The following is an 8,163-nucleotide window of genomic DNA, read 5'->3' as shown; positions in this document are numbered from 1 at the left end:
TTATATTCTTGAAAGATGCAGAGATGCCAGGCTGAGCTGGGTCTCAGATCAGGTTACCCCAGGCTGGATCTCACCTGACTTGTAGCTCTGCAGAGGCCCCCAGGAAGTCATAGTAATCTCTGCCCAAGGAGAAAGAGAAAGCCCAGGGGAGACTGGGAGGGAAGCTGAACGCAGCAGCTTCATGTTCTCAAGGTAACTGATGTCTACTCCACCCAGCTGGAAATCACAAGTAAATAAGAGTAAGCTGATCTAGGCTGCCAGTCATGGGTGCCAAGGGTTTATGTCTGAGCTGACAGACCCAGAGACTTGGAGCTCCCAGTTCTGAGAGCTAGAAGCTCCAGATTCTGGATGCTCAGGTTAGAGATGCTGGGCTTACTGTTCTGTAGCGACCTGGAGCTTGGCAGCTAGTATAATCCTCAGCGCCGAGCAGCTGGTGATGGCAGCAGCAGGCAACCCTGACTCGAGTTGCAGGTGGACCTCAGGTCCTGAGAGTCCCATGTTTACAGGAGCATTATCCTGAACTCTCAAAGCTCAGCAGCTTTCTGAACCCTCTCCAGACTGGGCCCTATGTTTTCTAAGCTCTGGCTCTTCAAAAAGTTCTGTCTTTGTTCAGTCCCAACTCTCTGTTCTCTCCTGCTTCTTTCTAATTCCATTGTTATGGTGGTCAGGGACTGGGCTGAGTCCTTCCAGATTCCTGGCCTCTTGGGCAAAGAAATGAAAATAAGGGGGCCTTGGAGAGATGGCTCAGCAGTTAAGAGCATTGGCTGCTCTTGCAGAGCACCCGTGTTTGGTTCCCAGCACTCACACGGCAGCTAACAACTGTCTATAACTCCAGTTCTAGGAGATCCGATGCCTTCTTTTGGCTTTTGCAGGCATTGCATGCTTGTGATGCACTTACATACATGCAGGCAAAACACATACATAAAATTAAAAAGAAATTTAAAAAATGAAAATAAGCCCTCATACAGGCTGCAAAAGAATCAAGATAACTTTATTTGGAGCAAAGCATTAGTGCAGGTCATAGGGGTGCACACTGTCAAGATTGACAGCAGGCCACCTGAGTGAGGGTACTCAAGGACACAGGCTACAGGGTCTAAGGGAGGAAGGGCTGGTTACTAAGGGGTGTGCTTGAGTGCTTCTTTGTTTGGATAGATTAGGTCATAAAATAACTTTTCTACTACACATGTCCCTTCCCATAATGCTTGTGATTTTTTTTTTCTCTGTAGTCCCAGCTGGCCTGGAACTCACTATGTAGGCCAGGCTGATTTCGATCTCACAGAGATTCACTTGCCTCTGCCTCTGCCTCCTGAGTGCTGGGATTAAAGGTGTGTACCACCATGCCTGGTATAAATGCATCTGATTTTAATCACATGCATGCTCAATTATGCATAGGCATAGAATGGTAGTAGGGATTCTCCCTAAAGGTTACTAGAGGACACTGTTCATGCACCTCAAACCAGTTCAGTGTGGATGGGCCCTCTGTTCTTCATATCTGGATACATTGGGAATGCATTTGAATAGAAACTGTCTAAATTTGATTGTTACCAGGGGCAGGGGTCAGAAATGCGAGTTCCTAGGAGAGGGCTGGAGCTTCCACTAAACATGTTATTCTGCCTGTTTGACTGATGAACCAGCCTCCCTCCCTCCCTCCCTCCCTGCTTCTTCCTTCCTTCCCTCTCTCCCATTTTCTCTCTCCCTCTCTTGTTGGCTCCCTCCTCCCTCCCTCCTCCCTTATTTCCTCTCTTCCTCCCTCCTTCCCTCCTTTTCTCCCCCTCCTCTATCACTCCTCCTTCCTATCCTCCCACCTCCCTGAATCTCTCCTCCCCCATCTTTGCCTTTCCAGCACCTGGAGGCAGCTGAGCTGGGCTCTAGGCACTGAGGTGAGGCAAGATTGGGAATTGCCCCCTCTTCTGTGGACTTCTGCTCAGTGGGATCAAGAAGAAATCAAGAAATGCAGCAGCCCACATTCATGTGTGCAGCAAGTGCTAAGCAGCCAGTGAGGGCCACAGGAGACTCATTTGGATGAGGGACCCATGGGAGAAGGCGCTGGGTCTGGGAGCTGGCTCTGAAGCCCTGCAGGCTCTGGGCAGAGAGGAAATCTGAGCCGGTCTGCACAGAGGCCATTGGAGGTAGAGACTCAGGGGAGAGGTACCAGGCTAGTGGGTGGCATTTAAAGCAAGTGTCCCTCCCTCCCTGTCCACCCCCATACCCCCCGGGATGGGTAGAAAAATGGAGTTGGGATGGAGGGTTAAAGAGAAAAACTAATCTCTCCCAAAATCACCTGCTGCTCCTCCAAAGGGTTCTAGTTCCTTCCACACTCAGGAGCTGGCTCTGGCTTCCCACAGTCCCTTGGGGACTGGGTGTTATTTAACTTACCCTACAGACTCATTTTTTTCATTACTTCATTAGCGAAGTCACACGGTGGGGACCCAGGGGCCTTGCCTCTGTAAAAGGCCTTGCAAACATCGATCACCAAAAATTAATTAAATACTTCAATCTCTAGGTGCCTCATAGCTAGAACATTCCTCTCCTGAGCCAGCCAGAGAAAAACAGCCCTGTCAGTCTGCAGGCACCTTCTCCTAGGCCCAGCTGGCTCATGGATGCTCTGGGAGTGGGGATAGCTTAAGATGTAGCATGATGGACATTAGACATATAGTGGGATGGAGTGATGGCCCCAGTAGTTGAGTGCCACTCTCTGGATCAAGGCTGGGTTTCCAGGCAGGATGCAAAAGTCCCAAGGAACAAAGCACCCGTGCTAGTGGCTCTGTCTCTGGGGCTTCGAGGGTTGTGGCAGGGGTACATGCTCCCTGGGGGCACGGAACCCAAGGTATTCATCAGTCTCCTGGGGGTCCAAATCCACAATCTCTTTCTTTGCCTTGAAGTGGGGTACAGTGAGCAAACTCCATTGTAAGTGAATGGTTGCTCAGGGGTGGGATGGACTGGTCACTCTCTTTAATGCTGAGTCTCCCCCTATGTGTTCATTGCACATGGACCCTCTGCAAAGTACCAGAGATGCCACCCCACCTTTGAAGCTAACAGAAAGATGGCTAGGAAGGGGTGCCCACTGATCAATAAATGAATCACGTAGGGACCAACGAGGAGGCAGGAGGTGGTGCCAGGCCCAGCCCCAGCGAAGTGTCTGAGGAGATGATGTATCAGTGGAGACCTGAGTGCCAAGTGCATTCAGGAAGTGGAGGCTGAGCTTCCATGTGGACAGAAGAGCTTGTGCAAAGGTCCTGAGGCAGAAAAGCACCAGTGTTTAGGAGCAAGGGAGACACCATGGTTCTGTGGCTGCCCAGAGAGCTACTGCCAAAGCTCAGGAGGCTGGAAGATCAACATCAGGGTGTTGGCAAAGCTGTGGCTTCCCAGGCTCCGCCCAGCATCGGGTGCTGCCAGGAACCCTCCATGACCCTCTGGCTTGTACTGTGGTGTCTCTCTAGTATCTCTTTGTCCTTTGATCCTCCCATCTTTGTGTGTGTTTGTGTGTGTATGTGTGTGAGTACATGTATATATCTGCATATGGAGAACTAGAGGACAACAGATACCCTTGGTTATCATCACTTGGGCACCATCCATCTTTTTGTTGTTGTTATTTGTTTTAAAGATTTATTTACAGGGCCAGACATGGTGGCGCACGCCTTTAATCCCAGCACTTGGGAGGCAGAGGCAGGCGGATCTCTGTGAGTTCAAGGCCAGCCTGGTCTACATAATGAGTTCCAGGTCAGCTGGGGCTACAAGGAGACCCTGCCTCAAAAAGATCGAAAAAAAAAAGATTTATTTACTTAAATTTTTTATTTTTATTTTATGTGTATGTGTTTTGCCCGCATGGATGTAAGTGCACCACATACCCACAGAGGCCAGAAGAGGGCAGCAGATCCCCTGGAACTGAAGTTAAGGACAGTTGTTAGCCACCATGTGGGTGCTGAGAACAGAACCCATGTCTACAGGAGAACCAGTGCTCTTAACTGCTAAGCCATCTGTCCAGCCCCTATTTTTAATTTTTAATCATGTGTATTTGTGTGTGTCTGAGTGTAGGTATTGGGTATGTGTGTGCAGTGCCTGCAGTGGTCAGAAGAGGGCATCATATCCTCTGGAGCTGGAGTTACAGGCAGTTGTGAAGTGCCCAGTGTGTCTGCTGAGGACTGAAGTCGGGTCCTCCTCTCCAAGAGCGCTATGTACCCTTAACAACTGAAGCATTGTTTCAGCCTTCCCCTCCCCAGGTTTTTTAAAAATGTGGTTTTCAGAGATTGAATTCAGGTCTTCATGCTTAAATGGCAAGTATCTTAAAGGACAGTTCCCTGTCCTTTAAAAAAATTATATATATATAAAACATTTTTTTGATACATGATCTCATTATGTAGCTCTGGATAGCCTAGAACTTGCTGTGTACACTAGGCTGGCCTTAAGCTCACAGAGATCTGCCTGCCTCTCAACTGCTGGGATTAAAGGTATATACCACCATGCACAGTCACAATTAATTAATTAATTATGTGAGTATGAATGTCTTGTCTGCAAGAATGTATGTAAGTGTACCTGTGTGTGCAATGCCTGTGGAGGCCAGAAAAGGGTTGGATCCCCTGGAACCGGAGTTAGGAATGGTTGTTAGTTGAGTGTTGGGAACTAAACCTGGGTCTTCTGCAAGAGCAGCTAGTACTCTTAACCTCTAAACCACCTCTCCAGTCCCTGCACCACCATTTAGAAATAAGATTTTTATTTTATTTATGTGTGTGTCTATATGTGCACATATGTGTGAAGGTATTCTTGGAAGCCAGCAGATGGCATTGAATCCCTTGGAGTAAGAATTGCAGACCTTTATAAGCCACCCATGTCAATGCTTGGGATTTGAACTTGGGTCCTCTGATAGGTGGTTAAGCACTCTTACCCACCAAGTCATCTCTCCATTGCCCTTTTTTTCTATCTCTCTCTTCCTCTATTCCTCTCTCCCTCCCCCTCATCTCTCTATGAGACAGGGTCACTATGTATGTAGCCCTGGTTGGCCTGGAACTTGCTATGTAGACCACACAGTCTTCAAACTCTTAGAGATCTGCCTCCTTTAATCTACTAGGATTAAAGGTGTGTACAACCACTCCTGGCCTTTTTTTTTTTTTTAAGATGGTCTTACTCTGTGGTCCAGGCTAGCCTTGAACTCATGATCCTTCTGCTTCAGCCTCCAGAGTGCAGGGATGACAGGCATGAGCCACCACCCCGGTTCCTTTCCTATTCTTGTGTGTCATGTTGGTTCATGGACCAGTGCATCCAGTGTTAGTCTTATTAATACAGCAAAGATCTTTTTCCCAAATAAGGATCCATGCATAGGTCAGAAGCTAGGACTTGTCACATTTTCCTGGGGCCACAGCTGACCCTCTACAGCACTTGGATACTTGGTGGGTGGTGTCAAGGCAGAGCCAGGTGACTCAGTGACTGTGGGCAGGGTCAGACTCCACAGGGCAGGGGCTGGATACAGAACCTACCCTACTTTATGTCCAGTCCACACTCTGGTCTTGGTAGAGGCTGGACCATTGTGCTTCTCTACATCCACAGCCTTAGCTGCTGTTGTCAGGGGCAGTTGCACGGAAAGGGACCACAGGGTAACTAGAGTGAGCCTGGGACCACCACAAAGTGCTAGCAGCTCAGAACAGGATGGAGGCCCCAGGGAAGGGGCTTGGGGTTTTGGAGGTTGACTGTGAGGATTTGTTAAGGATTGGGTGTCAAGTCAGGAAAAGAGGCCTGTTTCCTGTTTCCCAACCTTCTGTGAGGCCTGTGGAGGGCCAGGGACTCTCTTATGTTGTTGAAGGGAAAACAGGGACCAGGACTCCTGAGGTTTTTGGGTGAAACCAAGTGGGAGAACAGGAAGAAAAGGGTAGGAGCCAGGAGACCTGTGGGGAAAATAAACACCAGTGAGTCATCACAAGCCTGCTCACTGAGTGGGTAAGAAGTGAACCCAGATGGGCACAAGACCCAGATGGAGTGCATGTATCTAGAGCCAGGTTGCACAGGTAGTGACACTGAGGTGGATTTACAATCACGCTGGGTGTGGGGACAGGGTCATCCCAGCACTCTGTAGATAGAGGCAGGAAAATTGTGGTTTCAAGACTAATCAGGCTTCAGAGTGAGTTTAAGGCCTGACTGGGCAAATTAGTGAGACCATGTCTCAAAATAAAATACAAAAAGAGGGCTGGGGATGTAGCTCAGTAGTTGAACACCTTCCTAGAATGAGGAAGTGAGAGGCTGGGGTGTGGCTCAGTGGTAGAGCATCTGCCTAGAATCCCCCAGTGAGGGGCTGGGGTGTGGCTCAGTGGTAGAGCACCTGAATTGAACCCCCCAGTGAGGGGCTAAGAGTACGGTTCTTCAGTAGGGCACCTGCCTATCCCATCCTTAGTACCAAATTAAGAAAGCTAGTCCCTGACTTTGAGGAGGTGTGACAGTCTGGCTCTTATCCATCCTTGGGTGCTGTGTGACCTGGAGCAGCTCTGCCCCCTGGGCCTCTTTTTCATCACAAAACGGTCTGGCTTTTCACTCTTTTGGACACGTTCTGCAGCTGGAAGGCTGACCTAATCTGCAAGGTTCTGCCAAATCCAGGGCTTGTCTCTGCTGTGTTCTCTCCCCTCAGAGCTGAAGGTGCCAGGGAGGCCGCCTTTGAGAAGTGGGCAACTGGATTGCAGGACTTCGTCAGACCAGCCAGGGCAGGCTCAGTGGATATCAGCTTCTAAGAAGCGGTGTGTTGGAGGGAGGGAGCAGGATAGGTGGTGGACATGGGCATGATGCCCACCCAGGTATGTGTGGTTCCACACTCAAATCTTAGGAAGCCAGAGTTATCCTCTGAGGGTTGGTGGACACTTGGAGAGAGGTTTATGTTGACCATAAGCCCGGAACACACAATACAACACAATAAAAAAAACCCTTAGTGATTAATGGTGCTGGGTACACTGGGCTCTTAAGAGCTGTTCACTAAGCTGCTATTTAGAAATGTATGTCCGTATGTATTTATTTTTATGTGTATTTTTTGCCCGCACGTGGTAAGTACACCACATGCATGCAATGCCTGTGGACACCAGAGGAGGGCATTAGATCCCTAGAACTGGAGTTACAGATGGTTTTTAGTTCTCATGTAGGTGCTGGGAACTGAACCCAGGTCCTCTGAAAGAGCAGCCAGTTCTCTTAAGTGCTGAGCCATCTCTCCAGCCCTTTAAGCTGCTATTTTGTGCTGTTGGTTGGGGAGCCCTCATTGCTTAGTCTGACCTACAGAGATACAGGAGTGGCTATAGGGTGGTCACAGCCTTCAGTTAGGTGTCAGGTAGTGTCATGATCCAGGTTGGGAGCCGGATGGGAGTGCCCAAGGCACTTGTGGGACTTCGTGGGTTAGGGGGCTCCATCTACAGTGCCTGTGACCTAGGTGATCAGAGCCCAGGCTTATGCCAGGCTGACATTCAGAGAGACCTGAATCTGGCATGGCCTCTGAGAAGCTGGATGCTCTTGGGCAGCTTGTTCAGCCTCTCTGAGGCAGCTGTTCACCGGCAAATGCTATGTGCAAAGGGTAGTGCTCAAGGCTAGCGTACTGTGTGCAAAACTCCAGCGTGCCTTGAGGAAACAGGCTGACCTTGTGGAGCCAGGAGCAAGGATTAGAAAAGACAAGACCAGGGCAGTGAAGTTCTTTGTGGGACCCTAGTCATGGTCTGCCCACTGCCAACTGGACAAGGCTGGAAGGTGTCTGAGAAGTCAAGGCAACAGGGAGAGGAGATGCCTGGAGCTGGAAAGAGAGGAGGACGAGGTCACAGCCCCGGGGGACGTGGTGACCAGGGTAAACGGCCTTGAGAAAGGACGATGCGGTGCCATCCTCGTGAATGGTGGCAGAGTGGACGCCAGCCCTCCCCGGCTAGTGTCCCCATGGAACCCCAGGCTCTCACGAGCTTGGCAAGCATCTCCCAGACTCTAATTTGTGGGAGAGTCGACCTTTTATATTTCAGATCACATGAAGTTAATTTGCACTCCAAGTTCAAGAGTGCTCCCGCAAAGGCGTGGATGAGGCTTCTCAACAGCTGTTCCTGTAAGCCTCAACATGACAGAGCTGGTGAGGAACAAGGATTCGTTTTTAGAAAGAAATTCTCTCCTCTCTCTCTCTCTCTCTCTCTCTCTCTCTCTCTCTCTCTCTCTCCCCACACATAT

This window comes from Nannospalax galili, unplaced genomic scaffold, assembly GCF_000622305.1.
Source record: "Nannospalax galili isolate Female #2095 unplaced genomic scaffold, S.galili_v1.0 scaffold664, whole genome shotgun sequence".
Taxonomy (NCBI): Eukaryota; Metazoa; Chordata; class Mammalia; order Rodentia; family Spalacidae; genus Nannospalax; species Nannospalax galili.
The sequence above is the reverse complement of the archived record's forward strand: the minus strand, read 5'-3'. Positions refer to the sequence as shown.